Raw genomic sequence first — 26221 nt, 5'->3', positions numbered from 1 at the left:
ATACTGCTGAAATGAAGAGACCTGGGGTAACCAGAAGTGGATTTATGGGTGGAAGGCGGAGACCATAAGCTCTGTTCAGTCGTGGTACATTAAACAAGCTCTCGTGCTCAGGATTCTTCAATTCTAAGTGCATGACTTTCACACCAGGCTCCAGTTGGTGGATCTTGGGGTTCTAGATCCCACAAGCCTGAAGTCTGCCCGCCTTGTGTATGATGTACCTCAGGAGAAAGCACAGACTGTGGCAGACACATGAGAAGTGTTGTGCCATACTCTAAGTACATGGATGAACCAGCACATTAACGACCCTTATTACAGAAGTAGGCAAACAGACATTCAAGACAAGACCAAAATCCAGTTCACCTGTCAAAACCCCATCTGAAGGCCAGATGAGGTTTTCTTACTGATAGTAGCTATATGAAGCATGCTGTTTCTTATCAACCATAATGCTTTTCTGAATTACATAGACTCTTCATATCAATGATACCCCCTGTCCAGTATTGTGTTCTATCGGTCTAGACACCTCCACAGACCTGAGAGATCCTTGTGACAAGTCCATTATAGCCCACAAACCACACCTCCATGTCAAGGTACATCCACTACACACCTCCATGTCTACTCCATGTAGAGGTACTACCACAAGACACCTGCATGTCTAAATACCTCCACAGACCTTGGAGAACTTTGTAACATTTCCGTTACAGCCCACAAGCCATTTTCACGTAGAGGGACTACCACAAGATTACTTAAGTAGCCTTTACGTCTAGGTTTTAACAGGAAAAACCACGCTAAAGTATTAATCCGTGAGAAGTATAGTCCAGGTTATCAACTGCTCATTTCAAAATCTTTGGCCAAATGAAAGCCTCTGGAGGGAGACGGGATAGTGGCAATTTTCCCCACATGCAAACACAAATGACCTGGTCCCAAGAACGTTGCCTCCAACAGAAACTACTCTGGCACTAAAGAATGAAGCCATATGCACGTACGCTAACCCCTGCATTTTCAATTGCCAAAGGTTGTTAAAACATAGCATTTCTTGCAGTTTTCTACTTCATGGCACATTCCTGAGTTTATCTCCCCTAATAGCCAAGCATGACACAATCACCAACAATCTCTGCAAGCCCTCCTGCCCCACATTAAGGTATGGCTTCAAAGCTGATATTCAAAGCACCCACATGCACTAGCTCCTATACATACTTTTGCCAAAGATCAGTGCTTGTGGGCTAGCCCCCCTCTACTAGCTGAAACAGGCATGGGGAACGTGTGACCCTCCAGGTGGGAGCTGCAGTCCAACAACATCTGGAGGGCCACATGTTTCCCACCCTAATCTAAAATGTCTTTTGGAAGTTTTCACTCTTCTCCATGTCCTAAAAGACAGGAACATATAGAAAGAGCTACCTCACACCTCCCAAAGAAATAAAGTAATTTTGGCTCACTAGCACCTGATTGTACTACTTCCTCATCGTTCACTTCATTGAGGACAAATGTTGAATTAAAGAGGTGGATAAAAGTCCACTTTTATGTCACCACCACAAATTATGGGTAGGGGGGTCTGTTCTTATGTCCAGAGATCCCATGTTCTGCAACAAGGGCCAATGATCATGCACAAATGCATGTCCTCTTTTGCACTTTTGGGACTTTTCTCCAAGTTCCTGGGCACACAAGACAGAGTTGAGGGAGCTGCCGTATAACTAAATCAGACCATTGGTGTCCAATCCAGAGATGCCATGGATTAAACTTGGGCCTTTCTGCATAGAGAGCGTGCACTCAGCCAGCAAGCTACAGCCCTTTCCCATACAAGATTAATCCAAGAAAGGGGAAATACACCTGCATCAACCAGCCTGGCAAGCCTTCTTAAACACCCCACTACCATTTGCTCCTCTCTTTATGCTCTCGATCATGTACTCTGCAAGGCATGCATCGTACAGGTACACTCATTGGGGAGCTGCAATTGGGGGCGCTCCCCATAGCAAGCTTGGGTTTGCTGCCACATGGGCCTTTACTCTTCCAAGAGCCTTTCCATTTTCAGTTCACTGAACCACTTTGCCCCACCTCATGCCTCACCTCAAGACTCACTTCTTTGTTAAAGCATTTCCTAGTTAGTATTTTTCCTCCTCCTCCCCTGCTGCTCCTCCTCTCCTTCTTAACCCATTCCAATGATTCTTTTTAAAGAAAAAATAACAATTTTTCAAAAAAAATATTTTAAGGCCACTGTTTATTCTTCCTCTATCCTTGACCTGCAGCTTCTTGTCACTGTGTAGCACAAATTTGGCACAACAGGACAGCCCATCTGGCACATGGAAGAGACCCTTGCCCCAGAAGAGAGAAGAATCCCTCTGGTTATCTCTGATCGGTGACTGGAGATAACAGCAAAGGATTGGGGTAACTGTGCTGTGCTTGGGTTTTCTCTGGCTGGGGAAACTCCAAGCACAACGAAGCTGGTCCCTGGCCAAGCCTCCTCCAGCCAGCACTTTGGCCGGATTATGTTAGGCACTGTGGCCACGCCCCTGATGTCATCCGACCTACAGAGTCTTGGTGGGGTGAGAGGGCATCTAGGCCCCCACCTAGGTAAAGCCCTCCATCCCTGTTGTTCACCCTCAAGGGCAGGGGCAAAGAACAGAGATATCTGCCAAGTCATTAGCCTCTCCTACTGACTGTTGGATGTCCTCAGCCATGTTTCTGAAGCTAAAGGGCTACAAGCAGCTTTGAGGATTTGGTCCGAAACCATAGGGCTAGGAATATATTCTGTCAGGGCCGCCAAGATCTATACCTTGAATATGAGTTAGTCTGTGTGCATTGCGTAACCACAAACCTAAACTTCCAATTAAAAAGCAGCCAGACATTTAACCCTTAACGGCTGCAAAGATGGCATTAAGGGGGGGGGGGAATTCAGCAAGCCTGGTGAAGTCCACAAAGGCACAGTGTGCACATATGGAATAAACAACATGCCTAGTGGGCTGAGCTTCAGCACCCTGTGAAGCTCCACCCCCTTTTAATTAGCAGAAGTAGAAGATATGTGTTGTGCACATGCCCTTAAATTTACATGCTTTGCAGAGCCTGCAGAATCCACCTTTCCTTGGTGCAGACAAAGCGAAGAAGCGTGTTTTACCGCAGCATAACTTAGGGTATTGATAGCATTTTCGGTAACAACAGCATCTGTTCTGTTTGGCAAACAGTCTGGTGGCCAGCAACACACTCACAGACTTTCCTGTAACACAGCATTCAAAATGAGAGGCCGGGAAAAGACCGTAAGAGATCTGAGTCTTTAAAACGCTGGTTGAAATTTTTCAGAACAGCCATGAAGTGGACGGTACAAGGTTTGAGTTTCATTCACCTGTTTCTCATTCTGAGATTCACTTTCCACACTCCTACACGAGTTCTTGCCTTTACTGGAAAGGTACCATCCTTTGCCAAGCGTAAGGGCGGGGGGAGCCCTGTGCGATAGCTTTGTTCGTGAAGTTGCATGGACTTTGAACCGTTTGCCACTCCCTGTGCATGCAAGAATATTACGGACGCTAACGACCCATGTAAGCAAGCAGGCAGGGAGGCAGAGTCCTTTCCAAAGACTGCCTTCCTTTTTTTTTTTTCCTTTCCTTTTCTTTTTTTGGTAGCCAGCCAGACTTCAGCAACAAAGCCTGGGCTGCATGCAGGGCGTGTCCTACAGCGATTAGAACTGGCCCAAAGCAGAAAAGGTAAAGCTTTGCCCCAACATGTGTCACATACGCAAGACTGGTCTAACTAGTTGATCTGATCCCTTCAAGAGACCCGTCTGGCTCTCTATCCTACTCACAGCCAGCCCTGCACCCTCCAGCGATGAAGATTCCACACCTAACCAGGAAGAACTCTTGCAAGTTACAAGTGTCCTAACGTATACCCACAAATGCCTCACCTGGCCATATAAGGGTAAAGCTAAGCAGCCAAGAGAGCCAGATAAGGCAGCAGTGATACGGGTGGGGGTGGGGAAAGGAAGGCTGAACATTTAGACTGCTGGAGAGAATGAACGGAAGACATGAGATCAGCGGGGAGTGAAGCACCAAGATCAATGCAATCAAGACCCCAGCAAGTCTCAAGGACAGTTCAATACAATTCTGTAGTGAATTGTAGTACATTGTAGTACATATTCTGTAGTACACTGAATACATGGGAAAGTCAGTGGCTAGAGGAGGAGTGAAAACTAGCCTTAGGAGTCATTTGGGGTGGGGTGATGGGGAGGAGGAAAGACATTGAATAAGAGATGTAAACTTTATAAAGTTCACTGTAGCTTCGATATAGACTTCCTCCCCAGCCCCCGCCCCTGCCAAAGTATATACTCAGGAAGCTGACTGTGCAGTAACAGGAACTTTCCAGCTGCTGGAAATTCTGTTATCCAGGTATGCTTTATTGGGGAAATGTACAAAAACCAGCCACAAAACAGTTTTGGAGATGGGACACAGGGTCGGAATAATTGCACTCCGTGAAGCAATAGCAAGGTACACACCAGAAGCGACTGAAACATGAGCCCTGGCCTGCTCAGACCAAGGGCTACACCCCATGCCTCTCAGGAAGGGAGTAGCTGTTCCGAGGTGGAGGGGGAAGGGAGAATGTGGAGCGTATACACAACAGGAATGGAAATGGTGCCCAGCCGGCAGCAGAACAGAGGGAAAGGATTGTTCCAATGGTATGTCAGCAATCTGGCTTCAGGGCAGCTGTCCTTCTGGGCAGTCAAAAGAGGGTTTGTGAGCGCATGTTTTGAGAGCTGCCTCGGTGGGGGACATGAGCTTAGCTACGTAAGCCAGACATACAGCCACCCCCACTGCCGTTCGAGTCCCCTCTTGCGGTCCCAAAGAACCAGAAAGATGCAGAAAAAGTGAGATTAGCTCCGTTTCTAAGTAGGGAGAGGAAAGAGTCAGATGGTCAAGACCACCACCATCCATATTCCATAAGTGCACCACAGGTTAACTTCAGAGTACCACCTTCAACATGTGCCAACGTGGCTTGAGCAGTCTCAGCACCAGCAAGGGAACCAGAAAGACTGTGGTCTTGAAAGGCAGCTAAGAAATGCATTCGACAAATAAGATGTTGTGGTGGGGAAGCACGGAGAGTGCAACCAAAACAAGACAAGGGCCCTGCACAGGATGCCCAACACCACACACATCTCTGGGGGCTTCCAGATGAGGCTTTTATTGCACCATCACCCTGCTTCATTCATGGAATTTGATGGGGGGGGTAGTTCCAGAGGACACTGTCTTCTATTTATAACCTTTCCATGTTTTCCAAGCACTTCTTTTGTCTTCACGCAGGAAGAAAAGACGGAACAGCTGCACAATGCCTTCCAATTGTTAGCACTACGAACTCTTTCCTGGAGGCCAGCAAGTACCTCTTCACCAGCACCACTGTAGCCATTTCCGGGTGATTTTAGTAGTAAAGATATGTTTACACACCAGCCTTATGTCACACCCACTAGGAGTACCTACACAACCAAGCACCACCCTAGTCATCAAGGCAACTGTGGTTAATGGGGGAGGACGTTTCAAAGAAACAGGAATAACTACACGAATCAGCCTTCCCCAACCTGGTGTCCTCCAGATGTTTTTGACTACAATTCCCAGCACTCCTGACCATTGACCATGCTGGCTGGGAGTTGAAGTCCAAAACATCTGGAAGCTGACATATATCCAAGGGTGGTTGACAATCACTTAGGTTATATTCTTGGTTATATTCTTGCTAGTATATGTGCTTGCAGTGGGAAGCTGCATATCAACAACACAAGCCCAACGCGCAATAAGAGCTCCCCTAATTTACTTTGTTTATACACAGCCATAGAAAAGTATGCCACTGATGTAATTTGATCTCATGCAAGCTCTCAGTCTTCTGAGCCCTGAAAAGAGACACAAGTCTGTCATGAGGTGGTGGGCAGGAATGCCTGGACTGACACTCCCAGCCTCTAAGCGCAGGAGCTGCACAAGTTGGAAATCCTTCTGCAACACAAAGGCCACTCTTTTCTCTGTGGGAATTTGCAGCTGAGCTCTGGGGACAAAGGCATTTCACAGGCGCGCACACAGACGTCTCCCTTCTCCCCCCCCCCAACACCCCTCCCCTCCAGCTTCCCCATTTCCTGTCACAGTAGCACCAGACCTCGGGCTCAGAAACAAACAAACACAGAGTACTGGATTCTGGGAAACGGGCCAGAGCATTCCAGGGCAGCCTGGCCACCAATCAGCAGCAAGAGCTCCCACTTTACCCAGCACAGCTCCTTATCACATTAGAGGAAAAACAACCCTTCCTGACTCCTTCAACCCCCCACCCCACCCCAAGACAGGATTTGACTAAAGAGGAGACGAGGATGCTTGGCTTGTGGCTGAAGTGTCAAGGATGTGGGGTGGAAGGGAGTGAGGGTGGGGGAGCGAAAGAGGAAAAGGAGAGGCTGACCATTTTGCTAAAAGAGCACTGCAACCGGACGTACGGCAACTTCATGCTCAACAAGCTACAAAAAAACCCCACCACCACTCCCAAAATAACTACCAATGCTATACTGCCAAAAACCTGCCAAAATAACTACCGAAGTTGACAAACCAGCCAGTATTCCCTATACAATCATTTCAAGGATGACGTGGGAGCTCCCTGGTGGCATTAGGACTTCGCAAATATCCCTTCACTCCTTTGTAGGTGTTCCATTTCAGCACTACTCCCACCCCACCCCACCCCACCAAAATGCCAGCTAGCTTTCAATTACAGCCTTACAGCCAATAGTATCTTGGTGTTCTCTGAGATAAGGCCCTGCTTATCAGCTACACAGGAGCAAAGTCCTTTACAGCACTTGGCCAGGAGAATCATAGCCTGCCCTGGATACCGCTCACAGGAAACAGCCACTAAGGATCAGTCCTATGGCCAACACCCAGCTGACTCAATTTTGTGTGCCTTTTTTCATGCTGAGAGGGAATGCGTACAAGACAAAGCAGCTAGCCCTCCACTTCACTCACAGCTACCTCCAGATCATGTTGCGTTAAGGCCCAGTTGGGGAATTGAGGTCCTCCTCCCCATCCTTGAACTTCAGTTCTACCTTCACCTCCCTAGCATCTAGTTTGATCTTTACACACCAGTAGATCTGGCCGAACAACTCAGGACCCCTGAGGGTGGGTAGGCGAGGATACAGCAGCTGCCGGTTGCCTTCCTGCACCCCAAACTCAGCTTCTCAGTCCCTGCATTGCAGCACCCATTCAGAAACATATCCAAAGGTTGCAGAAGTGGTATTCTTCTTCTCACACCTGGCCCAACACCAGATAACCAAGCCACTGGGAACATGCTGGCTGAAGTGAATAAAGGACCTCAAAACAAACTTAGGACACAATCCTATGCATGTTTAGACAGAAAAAAAAGTCCTACAACTGCCAGCATTCCTCAACCAGGCATGGCTGGCAGGGGAATGCTGGGAGTTCTAGGACTTTTTTTCTGTCTAAACACACATAGGATTGGTCTCTTAGTTACTCAGGCTCGCTGCCATGCCTCAAACTTTGCTTTACAAGCATGTTTTCCCCCATAGGGCAAAAGCCCAAGCTCTTATCTCATCTGACATTCAATCCTAAAGAAGTAGCTAGCCAATGCTTAAAGCAAACAAGCAAGACCCAACTGAAGGAAATACAAAGTCTAAGGTGCTAAAATGGCCATGTGTGTGTTGGCACTGAGAAGCTGCCTATGTGATACCGGTCCACTTTCATAGTGCAGCCCCACAATTTCCTGCAACAGCTTTTACTTCACACTCTCTACATTATAATCAGCATGCCATTTTTGTGAACCGCCCAGAGAGCTTCGGCTATTGGGCGGTATAAAAATGTAATAAATAAATAAATAAATAATCTGTCTTGGTCACAGAAATATGACCTCATCAGCCATCTTAATTGTTGTGTACATTTTCAGGTTACCATTCAAGTACGGAGTTCAAGTACTATCACTTTTGTCTACTTCACCTTTTCTAACCTTTTCTAGTCCTCAACTCCAAGGCATGACAGAAATGCCTCCTTCAAAGTCCTGCAAAGGATTGCACTAGGAACCAACCATGACATCAGCTGGCGACTCTGCACCTCAGGAATGCAAGACAATAATGAATGCTGATTGCACAAATGCATCCGTTGGCAACTGACCTCAAGATTAAAGCTATGGAAGCTTTGGCTATTGGGATATCCGCCATGACTCTCCATGACTGCAAGATCTTACACCTGGCATCCTCAGAATCTCAAAAGAGCTAGAAGTTTCCTAGATCCCGCTACCTTCAGAAAAGTCTTGAGAACTGACAGCAATGCCAGGAAAAGCTCAGAAGTCAGAAAGGCCCCCCATCTCTTCCCCAAATTTCAAAGGTCTTGTAGGATTAGAACTCTAAAAAGTTAGATTGTCAAGAGCCCATTCTAAATGCAGAATGTGGGTTTTCCTTGAATCAGAACAATTACCCCCTAAACATAGCTACAGGAGTATGTGTATGCACAACTGAGTACAGAATTTGGCTTCCTGAATATCTCGGCTTTCATTTAAAGGAAAGAAAAACAATATAGAAACAAGTTCCAGCCCTTAGAGTTGTAGAGGTATGGTAAAAAGGATATGGGCAATGCTTTGAAATTTCATGAAGCAGAGTTGCTGACCAGGATTTCCAATGACTTGAGCAGGGGTCGGTTCCTGCACAGGCACTCCATTACATATGCAGTGTACAGAATTCACCTTTCTGGTACAGAACTGAAACTGCCTATGCACAGAATTCATTTTTAGCATGGAGTACACAGCTATGATCATAATGACTGCACTTTTGTGTGTGTGTGTCACAACAACCGCCCCAGCCCCCGCCCCCACCCGTGCCATAGGATCACTGTGCGAAACAGCAATATAGGAACCTGCCTTATGTCAGGTCTAACTATCTATTCTAGCCCAATCTTGTGTACTCTGGTTGGAAGCAATTCTCTAGGGTCTCGGGCAGGGATCTTTCGCATCACCAGCTACCTGACTCTCTGAACTAAACTGGAGATGCCAGGGATTGAACCTGGGACCTTCTATATGCAAAGCAGGTGCGCTGCCATTGAGCTACACCCTCCTCCCCACTACTAAGCATGTCAGAACAGGACAGACTCCTGCCATGAAGGTGCTGCATTTTCTCCAAGAGAAAGTCAAAGCACCATGGTGTTCCACCTCACCCCTGATGCCAGACCTAAAAGCCTCCATGTCTCTTCTGTGGTCCAGGCCACTTTCTCTTTATTTAATCTGCATGCAAGATCCAAGAAAGGCACAAACAACCTGCAGATAACTTGATAATCTCAGCTAGCAAGCAGGAATAGCACAGCACAGCCCTCTGGAACAAGTGCTGCAGGTCTATTGTGTGGTGCTAACCAGCAGACTGCACAAGAACAAGTCTCGCATGACACTCATCTACTGAGGGCGTGGGCTCCAGGTTATTTCATCTTCAGGCAACCAGAACGATTAGGTTAACTAGAATTCAAACCATCAACAGGACTTGCAACACTGCATCTGTTTCTTCCACCATCCTGGTGTGGGTGTGTGGGGTGGGTGTTTGGGGAGAGAAGAGAGGGAGTGAATGAGTTCTCACAACTGAGGCTCTCAAAGTGACAGGCTGGCCTGTCCAAGACCATGATTACTCTGGAGGCAGACTCTGGACAGACTCTTTGTGACTTTGAAGGGCAGGACATGGAAGGCTCCTTCTCTTCCATCTGGCTGGCATGGACTATTTCCAGTGTTTCAAAAACACTAGTTAGTCCAATAAACATCTCCTCACTTCCTTACTCCCATTTTACTTTTAAGCTCTTCAAGTCAGAAATGCCCTGCTATTACACTCAATCGGGTTTAAGTCAGAAGTCATGTTCCCCTCTCAAAAATGCACACTTCACAATCCTCTCCCTGCCTAGCTGTTTAAAGGTGCAATCCTATCATGTTTAGAAAGAAAAAAGTCCTACAACTCCCAGCATCCTTCTAGCCAGCCAAGAACTGCAGGGCTCCCCTCGCCAATCTAAACATGCATAGGATCGCACCCTAAGTCATTCAAATCTTATTTCACATCAGAAAGACTTAAGATGCTGAAGAGGTGTTGAGTATGGGAGAAGTGATTTTGATGTTTGGGGAGTCAGATAATGCAGCATTTTGAGCAGAAGGTGGAACTGATGCATCTCTTCCATTCACATATGTGATGTTTTCCACATAGATAAGGTAGTCTCCATCCTTGCAGCACGCGTAAAACCCAGGTATAAAATATGTGCTACATTCCAACCCCTTTCCATTCACTATAAGCATCTTGGAATCCTCTTGGACCACTTGAGACACACAAAGCCTAAAGATAACGAGGCAACTGGGTGGAAAAATATATGTAAGTCAAGATTTCATTGACTATTAAGATAATGTAGTTCAACTACTGTAAATTGCTCTGGCATTGCTACAATGGACAAGGTGGGTGCTCCCCTCTAATGTGTTATCCAGAGAACACATTTAAGGATCCAAGTATGCATGCATGCATAAAGACTGCACATGAATAGATAGATCAGAACATTTTGTGTTTTTACTGTAGTTAATCAACTCAATATAAGACATGAACTAGATGCAATTGCAACTGTACAGCTTAAGCTAAATAATCTTGTAGAATCTCTTTCATTTAGTTGGGAGGAGGAAACAACGTCATCCAAACATCTTCTTAAGCCCTTTGTTGTTCAGGCAGAATAGGAAGGAAGCTAGCATTTCCTGTTCAGACAGGAAATGACATTGTGCTTAGAAACTTGTAGGAAAGAGAAGGCAAAATTGTCTACTGAGGACTAAATTTTGCCTTGCCTGAATGGAGTAAGGGTGCAGGATGAAGAGAATAATTACAGCAGGAGAATCTTGTGGCACCTTAACGATGAACTAATTTTGTGGACACTATCCACTTCAATCTGCCAACTTGAGCTTAACACTTCATGCATCTGATGAAGTGGGCAGTGTCCACGAAAGCTTATACCAAAAAATAATAATGTGTTAAGTCTTTAAGGTACCACAAGACTTTATTAATGTGACTACTTCTCTGGAAGTATGATAGATTACAGGAGTGAGCAAATTATGGACCTCCCGAAATTTTGGCTTACAACTCCCATCAGCTCTAGCCACCATAGCCAACAGTGAGGGATTGTGGGAGTTGCAGGCCAAAACATTGGGAGAGCCACAGGTTGGCTGCCCCGGTATCAGTAATCCACATGTCCTTTTACAGCTGAGAGCATTACATCCCTACCCTGGTCCCCCTCTGTCCACCCACTTAAAACACAGTACTTGACATCCTTCCAACATTCCCTCTTTTTTTAAAAAAATCCTCATTTCCCCACCCCTACTGCCATTTAAATGTAAGAATGCTGTCACACCCAGACTACAGCCACATCCTTTAAAAGTTACTCTTCTACTTACACAGATCAAAACTCTGCCCTACCACCAGAGACAGAAGGAGGCAAGTGAAAGTCAGGTCGCAGTGGGGCACTGATTTGCCCATCTCCACGCCTTCATTAGTATAGAACATCAAACCCTTTCCCCACCTACTCCTGTAGGTGAATCACATGTGAAACCTAATGCTGCTGTCTTATGACAATCCCCACATTATGACCAATTCGCTATGTTATTTTCAGTTACTACAGATAAGAGTTGCGAATTAGCCAGGAAAAAAAAACTCCACCCTTTCGCCTAGACTTATTGCTCAACACAGAAGAAAAGATCTGAGAGAATTGGAGTGATATCTTCTGTGTGTCACCGACTCAACCAGCCACTCAAGGAGGGCACCATCATGTAACAGGATGATGAAAGCCCGAGGGTGGGGGGGAATAAAATGAGGAGGATGGGAAACAGATGGATTACCAAAGTCATTCATTTCCACTCTCCAGGGAGGAGGGAGTGGCTCAAGCAAGATATTTAAGTGAACAAGCAGCAAGTATCACAGGCTTCTTCCTCACCTAGACAAAACCAGCTTGCTTGATTCATAAGAAAGGCAGTGGCAACAGCAATGCATGCAACAACTTGTTTAGAAGAATGTCTGTGCTACTCTAGAGGGCAGGCAAAGGGGCGTGCCAGTAACATGCAAAGAGGACGGTGTGCTGTGTTGCCCTTTTACTAAGGGAGTCTGGTTTTAGAAGTCTAAAAGGATGGGGAGGGGAGATCCAGGGCCAACATGTTGCAATAGGGCTGGTCTCTGGTTGTGTTCAGCAAAGCCTTCTCACGCCCACTCCCATCCCCACCTCCCAGAGAGAGCTGGAAAGGGGCAGTCGGGAATGAGGCAGAAGAGAAGAGCAAAGAAAAAGCAGGAGTTCCTGTTCAGCTCACTGGCAATGATATAAAAAAAAGTTAAAAAACCTACAGACCCCTAAAAAGGTAACATCTTTTGCCTTCTTCCTGGCAGAGTCAGAAAAATGGGATGAACCTCCTGCTTTTTCTGCCACCTTGACCCTTGGGCTATTTGTTCTGCACAAATTACGTGCTAGCAAACCCAGCTTTGCCACCAAGCATACCCCTGACAGGGAGCTGCTGCCCCTGCCACTCCAGTGAGTATTCGTGTATCCAAATGCAGGTGTCACTCACACATTACCTTCTTTTGCGTGAATCTACCCTCAACCAATACCCAACAGAACTAAACCCCCGAGGCCTTAACAGCCTTGGAACTCAGCCAATCGTGCAGATCTAGTCTTCAGCCAATTGCATATAGCATTTAATTGAAGAGAAGAGTAACACGGGGCATATTCTATAGACGACTTCAACAAGAATGTTGTTGTTTTACGGTTAGAGACTGCAGAAGCCACATTAAGTAGAATGGTCTGGCGAGCGTCACTCAACATTTGGCTTTGTTTGAAGACTGTGGGCGCTGGCAGTAGCTGCTAGCTAAAGAACCGCACAAGGGCGTGTCACAGGACTTGCTCTTATTTAGCCACAAAAGCAGCCAAGGCTGCTGCTAGGAGAAAGACAAGGAGACTGCTTGCCTAATGGCAAAGAATACCATCTTCATCCCATTATTACAAAGTCTGTCTGAGCAAGTCGGCTTCCAGAACACTACATTCCCTTTGCTTACACTGACCCTGAAGCTAGAGGCCTATTCGGGCATCATTATAACTGGCTAAAAACTCACCATGTGAGCTGGGACGAGGCCGCAACAAGTAGCCCCACCCCGAAGTTGCATCACAACGTAGCTCCACCCAAAGGCGCCCACAGATACCAAGTGAATGCCCGCAGCAGGGGGCCGTCACGAGCTGTACAAGCGGCGACTTCCACACCACTCAGAACCTTGTACATGTGGATGCCTTTGGGCATAGCAACGTTGTAATACAGTACTGAGGACGGGCCTATTTGGCACAGTCCCAACACATATGGCAAGTTCTACTAGTTTAAATAACACCTGAACAGGGCTTAGGTTTTAGGGCCTGAATAGAACTCAGGAGAACAAGTGGTAACGCAGTTTATAACGGGTTTTTCTTCCTAGGCCTCCCTCCTCAAGCCATGACAATTGCTGCCAGGGAAGGGGGGAGGATTTCAGTGGCCTAAAGAGACAAAGCCAACTTCTGGCCTAGCAGAGCTAGTCTCAGAATGGCTGGGTGTTCCAGGCAAATCGCAAAACTAGACAATCACGAACTAAGGCTAATCTCACAAGGGACAGGGACCTGGCCCTATCACGGGACTTCGTACCAGGAACTGGGGTGAGGCTAAAAAAAGCCTTGTTCCACATTGCCTGACATCATTAGGGGCTAGCAGGCTGTGAAACCCACCCTCTCTCGGTTTACAATTGTTCTACCCCAAGCATTCGCTGGTGACTCTTTATAAAGTCTGGGAAAAGAATGTTTTTCATGCCATCCAGATTGGCCAGGCATAGGTATGTTTTTCACCTTCCTTTTGAGTAACCTTGACAGGCTAGCAGTATTACAGGTTTCTGTTCTTGTTCTTCGATTAGCTTACTTAATAAAATATTTCATGGTTATTCATTTTTTGCAACCCCAAGAAGTGGGGATATACACAGGGGGCACAGGGAGGAGAGAGAACTAAGGCCCATAATTTTGACAGATATTCCTGTCGCAGTACCAAGGGACAGGAGGGACTCCCTCAGGTGGGTGGATTCACCTATACTGGGCTAGTGGGCAGAGCAAGGACTGGTCAGCAGGAGACAGCAGCTGCTTGCAGCCTAGTCTGTCTCATGATGCTCAAGAATTTACTGCAGGCTTTTAGGCACAAGTGTGAGCAAAGCACCTGAGGGTCACATGTGGTATGAACTGCGAAGCCAGTTCCTCAGGTCGAGAAAGTAGGGATCATGGGCCTTTTTCCTTGACCCCACCCACCCACTTTATTTACCAGTCTCACCTAACCTCATGCTGTTGTAAAGTTTGCAACACCATTTCAACCAATATTTGTGCCTGCAACCACAATCATCATTATTCCAGCCGTCTTCCCTTCCCAGCCCTCTAGCAACTAGAGAAGTGAAGGCAAAAGGCATACATTAGTCCATTCTGGGAGTACAAAATTCTATAGACCAAGACTCTCCTTACTTCCCCACCCCATAGTGTCCAGGGTCCAAGTAAATTATATGGAGTAGCTATAGATTCATTTCAGAAAGTGTGCCCGTAGTAGATTTGCAATTGGACCATCTGCCACCAATCCATGGCAATTTGAGAAAATGTCCCGGGCACCACAACAAAGTAGCTCCCAATGGGAAAGTGGCTACCCACAAAGACTAGTCATCATGTAAGATTCATGGGAGAAAAGATGGCAGCTGCTGGAGGCTCTCACTTTTGCTTTGACACAATCCCAACTGTTGGTAAGAAAATGAGTTAAATTGTTTTAAAGAGGGACGGGGGGATACTTTGGCAGGCATATTGGTGGCAACGGTTGCCATTGCTGTCTACCCCTGTGCCACCCTGTCAAGATGTCACAGAATATAAACAGGTAAAATGAACAAACTCCAGATCTACACTTTTACAAACAACTATGTATAAAACTCTCAAGAGATTTCGCTAATAAAAGATATTTCCTATGTATTTTATGGAAGGATGGCAAACAGCCACCCATATTTTTTCATAAAAGGAAACAGCCAAAGTATAATGCAAGTCTTGGGTGGGGAGGGCGCCCCAAGGAGCTTACAATCTAAATTTTTAATAGGGGACAGGTAAGGTTAATAAGGGATGAATGCAAGCACGGTCTCTCTTCCATCATTTAAAAGATGCTTGGCCAACTTTATCACTGCTTTCTGAACACTCCTACCCACGTTCTCCTTTTTTTCAGTTCTTGTGGTTTCATAAAGGCCACAAAATAGGAAACTCTGCTAGAGAGGAAAGCCATCATGGTTTATACTTCCTTAAGGTATTAGCTGGGGCCCACACTTCGATGATTCAGGTAATGTCAACTAATACGTTTATTCCCATCTACGCATCCAATTCCACCATTTCCTGTCCCTATACTCCAAACAGCTCTGCCAACAGCTCAAAAGTTCCTTGATTAGCCAATCCCTCGGCACGTCCGACATCATCCTATTTCTAGGATGAATGCGCTAAGTCTGTTATCACTGATGACATCACCACCCCTTGTAGCCTCAATGACATTAAGGGGCGTTCTGCTCTAGATTGCCAGTTCTACCACACCAATGTCCAGACAGGACTAACTGAATTCCCATTTAGAAGACTCTGAGGCTCATTCGCTTCTGATAATGACACATCCATTAGCCCCCATGACCTATCAGGTAGAACACCCAAGAATTAAACCACCATCCTATATTACTATTACCATCTCATTTCACCTAAGGTAGAATCTACAAGTATGATTTCCCAACACTTTACAAACCAATAAGGTTTAAATGTAGACACAGTGAGTGTCATACTTCAAGCAGACCCATTGAAATCAAAGGGACCTAAATCATGTCATAACTAATTTAAGACCCACCGATTTCAATGGTTCTACACTAAGCATGACTCAATCTTTAGTTATGTGGAAGTCACTGCTTCAATTGCAAAGTCCTATGTTAAGAATAGAGGCAACTAAGTTCACCCAGTTCACATTACAGGATTATGATCCATTCCTTCAGTTTTGCCTGTGTGCCAATCCAAGCCACGCTGTTTGCCCAATGTTCCTGCTAGCAATGGTGGGATTGTAACTCATTAAACCTATCTGACCTTCCAACTGCCAATACCAGCGTCTGTCCTGATAACACCGCCTAACTCATGTGGGAAACCAAGTGGTTTTAACTTGGAGACCTAAAATGTACTCTGCTTTTCCACTTAAAATAAAACTTGCTGAAGTTTAAGGGATGAGCTTGCAGGCCCTTTTATCAAAGGGCCCAAAAGCAGACTTCTTAAAAGTTTCAACATTTTCAACCACTTGATTCCCACATGAGTTACAAACATTTGGATTTATAGACCAATTTCAAATATAAGAGAGTGCAGAAGCCTCTTTAGCTCATCCAACTTCAATCACAGATTTTCAGAGCAGCAACACACACACACACACACACACACATCTAAACCAGGCAATGTCTGCATGGTTGAGATTTTTTCTACTATGTGACCAGCCACAAAACAAAAAAACAAACCAACAAAAATCCAGGAGTCAGCAGCTAAAGATCTCTGAACTTTTCACTTCCTTTCTTAAACCCACTTCAAGGTTTTAAGAAAATGCAAAACTGAAACTGAGAAGCCATCCTAACCAGGTTTGCTAGTTCTAAAAAAAGGGGAGGAGAAGGAGGAGAAGGAGAAGGACTTTAGCTATGGGGCGGTATATAAATATAACGAATAAATAACTTACAAGTGGGGGAAAAGAAGATCCCAGTCTAGAGCCAATGTGATGGCAGGAACTGAGTAGTATGGCAAGTTCTACCACTACTGCCTATTCCAGCTCAGCCCCCTCTCCCTTTGCCACAGAGCTGTCAAGGCACATTTGTTCTGCCTTGCATCACACTGCCCTATCTCAAAGGTTCAACCTTGCTAGCTAAATGCAGAAGCCGGCCCCTACTTCAGTCCAGATCTCTACAGTAGCCTAGTGACACACGCACTGTGTAAGATTCTGCAGCAACAGGAAAAGTTGGCTTTCTCTTCGTTTAGGATGCTTTTTTGGTAATTGCTCTGTAGTCTGGCAATCATGCCCATCATATCTCCCACCCTTTCCCCAAAGAGTTCAGGGTAGCATACATAGGTTTATTCCATGTTATAATCACAACAACCTTGCAATGTTGTTTTCCAGGACTTGCAATACAATCCTATACAAGTTCATTCAGCAATAAGTTCCATTGTTTTCAATGGGGCTTATTCCCAGGTAAGTGTGTATAGGGTTAGAGCCTAAGTGTGGAATTCTTGGCTATGGATTTGGCTAAGTTGCAATGCTTCTTATGGATGTGAAGGTAGACGTATATGAACTGAGAGCTTCTTGGTGAAGAGGGAATTTGAAACCTGGCCTCCCTATTATTCAAGTCCAATACTCTATCCACTGCAGCACACCAGCTCTAGTAGTTCCAAAGTACAGGAAGGTAAGTTCATTAAGAGCTGGGAAGCCATGGCTTTCTTTAAAATGGAGGTAAGGGAAAGTCCCCTCAGCATGTGTTCAGGCTGGTGCTCTGCCCCACCCCAAAGTGCAAGCAAGCAAGCTATTACTCAGGTACTCAAGTGCTGAACTTTGCTTCTTCAAAACACAGCCATACATTTTATAAAGTATTCATATGCGCCTAATTGCTACTTTCCTTGAGCTCTCAGAGGCAAAAGGCTGACCAGAAATGCTTTTGGATGCAGCCCATTGAGACGGGGAACTAAGTCACCCAGTTACCTATGATTTTAGTGCATTTGCTCTGCTTAGATGGAGCTACATGTCAGCCAGACTCCCTTAAGCTATCCCATTTTTGCACAAAACCCAACTACTGCTAATAGAAGCAAAAGAGTCAGACTGTTTAGAATTAGTCCCCCTTGCTAGTGGAAACACTTTAGCCTTCAGTTCAAGTGCTTCTCCTTTCCAAAGCTTGACGTTCTGGACTAAAAGGATCAGAGGCTCCTCGCCATTCTCCACCTCTCCAGGGAACACACAGACTAAGTGGCGTAACTATATAACAGAGAGATGAGAAGTTGGCAATGCAGGCTAGAAGTCCTAAGCTATTTGCCCTCTAAACATTAAGGCTTTTTTTGTAGGTCTCAAGGGAGGCAGAGGAGGAGATTGTATGCACACGGCCAATCTCATGCTTCTTTTGTGTTGGGGAGACGAAGATTATTTCTTCTTCTTCTGCAGGCATTTATTCACATTGGCAGAAATCCGGGATTTCCAGCATTCTAGTGAAATTGCAGTGCTGTATGGCGACTGCTAAACCCACAAACCACACTGTGTTGTTGCTAGACCCAAAGATAGAAAGCCCCTCCCCTGCTCCTTTTTGAAGTGCCTTTGTGTTCTGCCTCCACAGAGAGCAGGCTCTTTCTTAGGGGCTTGGTGGCCAAGCAAGGTTACTACTGTAATTCCACAGAATTATCTACCTCAGGGGACCTAGACAAGAACAGCGGAACAGACAAAATGGCACGGAACAGACAGTACAAGAACTCAACCTCCCCTTCCAACAGCTGCATTTTAAATCTCTCCTTTTGCTATTCTGTCCATTCAGCGCAATACGCTAGGTACAGGGGGCTGTGAAAACTGGTTTGGGGTATCAGCATCTTCATCCAGTAGCCTCACCTTCCACAAGATCCATAATCTAAAGCAGGGGCAGGCAACCTAGTGCCGTCCAGATGCTTTGGACTACAAATCCAATCAGCCCCTAGCCAGCATACCCAATGGTCAGGGATATGGGAGTTGCAGTTTGGAATGTCTGGAAGGCACCAGGTTGCCTACCCCTGATCAAATCTGCTTGCCCTACCAGGAATTCCTGTTTTAATAATAAGAATTCCAACAAGAAATCACAAGCTCTATCCAATGAAAAGGATATACTCAGAGGTGAAGGCATCACTGTATTTAACCCTTAACAGTGTTAATTAAGACAGGTCTCTGCCCCAAAGAACTTATGGCCTAAAATTCAAAAATAAGAGCAGGGGTAAGTGAGAAGACAAGAGAATGAGAGGAAAGGACAATTATGGGATGGATGTGAGCAAATGTAGTTAAACTTTAAGACTGCAGCTAGCTAAGCCCCTTGATGCCATCAGTACTTCCAACATCTGAATGGAATGCAAGACTAAAAACAGAAGTCAACCTCTGCACTAGAAGCCAACATCTTGAGTTGGTTTCAAGCACATTCCGGCTTTTTAGGAAGCTCCACGAATTATTACGCCCAACAAACAAGAGCAAGAGATAAGGGAAAAAAAGTTTGCGAGATTCACAAGTGAAGCAAGCTAGCCCACTAGAGTTCTTCAACTTTTTTTTTAAAACAAAACAAAACATCTCAATACTTTACTTCCCATCATCCCTGTGGTTCCTGGGGATGTTGGGAGTTGTAGTCATAACCCATCGGGAGGGCACCAGGTTGAGAGGACGCTGCTTTAAGCCAACAACCAGAAGCAGATCAGAGTCCACTGTTACCTCTCAATACCTGAAGGTAGAAGACCCACCCCACCACGACCACCACTTTTGAAAGAGGAATGTTACATTCTTCCACCCGTAGAGGAAAGTTCTGCCCGCCTCACTATGGAGTCTACTTCGAAGTAGCAGCTCAGAAACAAGGAAAGGAGGCGGCCTCCACCCAAACGCACCTGGGGAGAACGCAAAATGGGATCCACCCAGCACTTGTGCCCCGTCGAGCGTGCTTGACAAGGGAGCTCCGCGGTAGCCCGACCTGCACAGTCAAATCAAATATTTTCTCTCTTTCCTGGTTTATTTTTTAAATAGTACTTTTCAGAACAGCGAGATCAAGCCCACTTTCCCAGCAACTCCTTCACATTCGTCTCCTTCAATCTCCACAAAAAAAGGAAGGGGGAGGGGTCACCGAGAGCAGCTAAGAGAAGAGTCCCCAAATACAGATGACCTTCCATACAATACAAAAAGTTGGGAGAAAAAGAGGAAGATGCATATATTACAAGAGCGCCTTACCTTTGTCTTTTTTTGTTCCCTTCCGCCTCCTGGAACCGCGAAGCCCCTTTCGCAGATGCTAACTAAGCAAGTTTTACTTCTTCCCCTTGAAGGTTTACAACAAGGGAAGGAGAGGAAGAGAGAAAAAAGGGGGAAAAAGCAGGTTTTTTTTCTCCAGGCAGGGTTTTGTCGCCGACTCAACTGTTCCTCTATCTCTCCTTTTAATCATTCAGCTTGACAACTTCGCGCAGACACTGCATTGGACCAGACGTCTTTTTGTCCCTCTGCAAATGCAAGGGAAAGGGGGGGGGGGAATAAGCATGCAGTTTCCTAAGAAAAAACGCTAACGCATCTAAGAACAAAATCACTGTCAAGGGAAGCTTTTTTAAAAAATGCACACACATACAAAAGACGAAGAAAAGCAGAGCGGCGGTGTAGCGATCCTTTCCTCCACCTCCTTTTCCTGCGGGACCTTTCTCTCGCTTTCCCCCCCCCTCCCCGCTCAGCTCTAACACCTAAAATGGAAGTTGCACCCAGCCAAAGGCAAAGCAGGCTGGGTGGTGACAAACTCTACGCTCCAACCCAACCCCTCTTTCCCTAAGTGATGTCAGCTTCTGCACAGCTCCAATGGGAGGCAGGCATCAATCAGGGAGCCCATGCTATCCAATAGGAAACTGCATTGTAGAGATTTCTGTAATTAAAAAAAAAGACAAAAAAGGGAATAAAACCACATTAAGAGGGGAAATACAAGGAAAGATAACTTTTAGCACCTTCAACCGAAGCAGGATTCCACTAAAAGATACAGGCACAATCCATAGTCCTTTGCATTGCAAGATTCGTTCATATTCCAGTTCAAAGAGCAAAACTTCCACTGATTTCAATGGGGATTTGCTTCAGGGGGCAAAGTCGGGTTTTTATTTATGTTTTATTCCCATCCTCTGCCTCTCTAGGTTCTAGACATTTTTACATCACCTTTTTCACTTCGATTCTGTACGTGATTACTCAGAACTAAATCCTGCTAAATTCAGTAGCGCTTACTCTGTAATAAGTGCCCACGGAATTACATGCCATCCTAAACATTTTTTTCAGAAGTAAATCTCATTCAATTCAGTTCAATGGGAACTGCTTAGTTGAATCTCTGCGTTTGGGTTCTCAGCCTTGCGCTTTCATTTGTTCTACTGTGCTTCCCCCCCGCCTTTGCATTCAAGCGCTCCATCTCAGGAAGGGAGGAGAGAAGGCACTGCCCATAACAAAAGGAATGCGATTTTAGATCCTACCTTGATTATATTAGGGCTTATATTAGACAAGGTCAGACTATGCGATTTGCAATCAAGTCTTGACTAGAGGAATTTGCCATCAACTGACAGGACTTATTATTTTCAATGTAATTAACAAAATAAATATGTCTACAATGGGTAAGAAATTTACCTCCACTTCCTCCCCCCACATCTCTCTTCAATGGAAAACCAGATTCTTTTCTTTGTCTCTGATTACACGCCAGTTTGGAATTTGCACAGTATAATGATTGCTTTGATTTTTTATTGTGGCTCCAAGACTGTAATCCTAAATATGTATGCAGCTAATTGGAAAATAAATCCCAGGAAGTTCAATTTTAATGTTGTTTGTTGCCTGCCCAAAGCTGGGATATAAAGGTTGAAATAAATAATGGTGCTTATTCCCAAATAACTGCATCCATAATTGGAAATATTGTACTGAAAAAATGGGGCTTAATTTTCAGTAAAACTATTAGAACATTTGATCAATTGACTGATTGCATTTTTATACCACCTTCCTCAGGACAGCCAAGGTGGTGTGCAAAAAAAAAAAAAATCAACCATAAAGAACATCTTTACACAAAAACACAGCAAAACATTACAAACCATAACAATTTTAAAAGCCACATTAAAAAAGATGTGGCGGTACTCAATTCACTGTTAATGAATTGCTTACAGGAATATATATATATATATATATATATATATATATATATAATTTTATACCACCCAATAGCCGAAGCTTTCTGGACGGTTCATATATTGGACCTACATGACCCGAGGCCTTCTATAGCATAAGTGGTAACATTCCCATAGTTTGGGCCTTTTAATTCTATGTTTTATTTTGACATATGACATTCTACATATGCAGTAAAGCAATTTGTGATTTATAAATGGTTAATAAGCAAATATATTAAATACATTCTTGCTCCCCTCCCCATAAGAATTCCAGCTGTTTGATACTTTTGGGATAAAACTTGGGATTTTAAATCATGTACAACTGTTATAAACCAAATGACTTTAGAAAACCAAAGGAATTCTTTCAACATAACTTCCTTAGACTTCCCTGTACTTACCAACTATATAACAACACACCCTCTTTTGGTGCAGATTCACTATTACTTAACACAGATTTTGTCCCCATTATTATCAAGATGGTCACTTGGCCAGATGGCTATATTTTACCTCCAGATTCAGAGGCAATATGCCTATTCCTAAAATCATGAAGAGGAGAATTCTGTTGCACTTCAGTTCTGCTTTGATCAACCACTGTATGAACAAAATGCTGGACCAAATAGGCCTCTGAACCAGCATGGCTCTTCTGATGTTCTTACCTATATTAAAGACACAAAGTCAGGGGGGGAAATCCAGTGGAACTATTTTAATTATTAGTTTCAAAGCACACCAAGACATTTCATACAGGTGCTGGTTGTTTTTGCAGTACTGTTAATTTAAATGCATCTACACTGCATCCTCATGGACATCTGCCATTTAACAAGAGCAGGGCTGTACCTAGACCAAATGTTGCCCTCGCCTCTCATTGAATTTTATTTCATTTATCTTAAGAGAACGTTCTGAGTATCTTTTTATTGCATTTGTAGCCCATTACACAACTTTGATACACAATTTGTATCTTATATAAGACAATCAGTGTGCATGCATGGATCTGATCGCAATTGCTCACATGCACACCATTTGTTGAATGGGCAATGGTGTTGTGCATTTTCCTATGCAATTATCAATGTATACACACAAAGAACATTAACACAAGGCCAACCACACAGGTCACTATTGCCCAGTTTTACAAGTGAAGATGAACACGTGTTTGCCTGTTTAGGCTATTTGTTTCAGCTGTTAAGATGCTTCCTACTGTCCCACGTGTGTGTATCCCCCAAATCCAGTGCCCCTTAGCAGGTGACTGTTTAGACTCCCAGCCCCTAATTCCAGCTCAGAACGAGAGGGGAGTGGATGTGAGACGGATGCCATATTACTATACAGGATGCTTTCATTGAGGCTGCATATATGCATTGTTGGCTATGCACAGAGCTGGGGTCAAGGGTAGGCATGGTTGATCACCTGCCAAGGACCTGCACCCCAGCAGGGGCCCACTGACAAAAGCCCCCAGGAGCTGCTCCTCTTCCTCCTCCCCATTTCAACTTGCTTGTTCACCTGCCTCTGCCCAAAAAAACGGTGATGATGAGAAGGAGGAAGAGTAGCTGCCCCTGTCTGCTCACTGGCTCTCTATGGCTGAGTTCGAACAACACCCTAATCATCAACTGGGTGGGTGGGTTAATAGGAACAGAATAGGAAACAACCGTTGATTAGCGTGTCGTTGGAACTCAGCCTGTCTGTCATGCAAGTGGCAGCAGTTGCTGCAGGAACCCTGCCCTATTGACCAAATACAAAAGGGCCATTCACAAGAGCAGGATGGGGGAGTTGCAGATGCAGCGGAACCATGTTGCCTGCTACCAATTTAGGCTAATGGCTACCTAAGAAATTTGAAGATGGGCAATAAAGGTTAAAACAGCTAATATGTATGTGTTTGTTTTTATCTATTTTATACGTTTTAAAATTTTTGGTTGGGTCTTTTTAAGAGAAAGGTGACTAAGAAAGAAGATGATAATAATAATAATAATAATAATAATAATAATAATAATAATAATAATAATAATAGGTGTTAAGTGGATTTTACTTGATCAGTACTATCAGTACTGCAAAGCTAGGCTTTTATTGTTCAGTTGCCTCATTCACTGAATTTTTCAGGGGATTCAGATGACATCACCTTCCAATTGTAACTGTCCTGTGTTTTCCCACTGCTTCTTCCATCTTTTCTTACCCCCCCCCCAACCAAAAAAAAATTATGGAGGAAAAGACAGAATAGCTGGACAATGCCATTCATTCTTAACACTATGGGCCTTCCGTCTGGAAGCATCCTATGATATAGGTGTATATTTACCAAAGTTCTAAGGCAATATTTTAACATTTAAGTGGTTACCCAGGGCAAATGTAATGTTTCCTCAGGGCAAATTGCTTGATCAGATTCCCCAGTGATTGACAATTTGCATCTAGCAAGAACACTATTTGCATGAGAAATATAAATTACCATGTGGCAATTATCTCTCTTTACACAAAGGTCAGCACTTCTTTCATTCTCTAGAAGAATGTTAAGCATGTGTTGTCCATAGCATGTGTACTCTAGGATAATTTTCTTACCTATCAAAACATGTCCAAAGGTGCAGTTTACACCATGCAGTTACCCCAAGATAACTGCAGCAAACATTCAGCTTTTTATCATTTTCAGTCATCAACCAAGAGATTTCTTCAACGTTTCTGCCAACACTGCTTGAGCAGACTGTAGGTATGCATTCATCTAGCTTCAGCTTTTGACCAAAGTATAGTCCCGTATTGTTTTCATTGCAGTCTTACAGGCCACTTGAAAGCAAGCAGTTTAAGAACTGCTGAGTGAATATCTGCAAATGTTAAAAAGAAAATGCAGGTAGCTCTATTTCATCCCAAAGAAGAATTGATATTAGTGGTAATCTAAAACTCAGTAGAAGTTTGTAGTAGGATACAGATGCAAAAGAAGGCAAATGGGCCTTGGTGCTGATTATGCAGAAATTTAATATCACAGGACAAGGAAGTGACAACCTTAATCAAAGCTCTGGCTGGAGTCAGCCAGCCAATCATATTTATGTCTAATGAATGAGGCAGATACCACAATGCAGCCGCATACAAATAGAAAATATCATAATGTACAGCTTGTGCTCTTTCTTAAAAACTATTTGCATAGATTAAATGCCCTCATAAATTATAACCATTAAACATAAATGCTCTAGGCATATATTATAGGGAAACTTCACTTTGTGACACCTACAGCTAATAATAAAACATATTAATATAGTATTGGCATTATTACAGTGCACCCACTTTAGATTTTGCTGTGTACAGTCATTTGCCAAGCATGCAAACGTAGTCACAAATTTATTTTTACTATTGTCCTTGGCTTCCAATCAGCTAGTTTTCGAGAACGAACGGAAAAGTGTAAATCATTTACTATGGAGGAGAGTTACACTCAGGCAGATAATACTGTATGTTTACATGATCAGAAAAGAAACGTTCAGATGTAAGATCTTTTATCTGTATTCTTCATTGTTTGTAAGTATAGTTATTCAATAGAATCAATAAATAGAGCTCTTAAAGTAACTGACTGTAGTGTGCCTGCTGCTTTTTTTTTGAGGTCCCACTCCTGTGTCTTTGACACCATACTGACACACATGAAACCTAGTCAGTCAAAGTTTATCTTGGCAAGCATACAACCGCTGCAGTGGTGATGTCCCTAAAAACTTTGTTGTCTGGAACAACTACTTGTGTTGCTCATGCAGTCAGGTTGGTTGTGAATACAGGGGAAATCCAACCTCCTGGGCACCCCTCCAATCTCTCCATAATAAAAATGATGATGGATACCAGAAAATGATGGAAGGCTCTTTGCTCTTTTAGTTCGTGTGTTGTGCTCAACAGTGCTGGGAACCATATTTCAGCGATTATTAGGGTTTGTATGCATTAAACTTTCATTGCAGGTCTTACGAATACTGAAAGTAGCCCCATATAGCTCTTTAAATTATATATAATATGTGTTAGGCTTCAGTCCTTTTGGGGGATGGGGAGAGGAAGTCTCTCTTCTGTGCTGATGGAAAAAATGCACTCTGTACATGCATAGATATATTTTATGTATTGTTATTATTATTATTATTATTATTATTATTATTATTATTATTTTCCAGAAAACAATGGATAAATGTCTCAAACTATACTGATGTGCTTTTCCTTGTTTTGGATGTCCTTGTATGGTGGTATATCTGACGCACAATGGCTTTTTGCATTTGGGCATCTCCATCTTTTAAGTAGTATTGACTGATTTTGTGTATCATTTTAGTAACACAGATAAATAGAAACTAAATGTTGGCAAGTTTCTATACTTAGTATGATGT

General features: G+C 44.1%; 1 protein-coding gene across 3 annotated transcripts in view; it reads right to left on the bottom strand.

Annotated features, from left to right (window-relative positions):
* The window catches only part of CTNND1 (catenin delta 1), a 78014-nt gene extending 57513 nt beyond the window's left edge, over window positions 1-20501 (bottom strand). For 2 of the 3 annotated variants that reach the window (XM_063116907.1, XM_063116908.1), the window contains exon 1: window positions 19981-20500. The gene's annotated coding sequence lies outside the window, so the exon portion shown is untranslated. Of the gene's footprint in view, window positions 1-19980 lie in introns of all 3 variants that reach the window. The other variant, XM_063116906.1, reaches the window with a different exon arrangement.
* Window positions 20502-26221: the final 5720 nt, after the last annotated feature.

This window comes from Elgaria multicarinata, chromosome 2 (genome assembly GCF_023053635.1).
Source record: "Elgaria multicarinata webbii isolate HBS135686 ecotype San Diego chromosome 2, rElgMul1.1.pri, whole genome shotgun sequence".
In the NCBI taxonomy this organism is placed as follows: Eukaryota; Metazoa; Chordata; class Lepidosauria; order Squamata; family Anguidae; genus Elgaria; species Elgaria multicarinata.
Note: the sequence above shows the minus strand (reverse complement) of the source record. Positions and strands in the feature narration are given on the sequence as shown.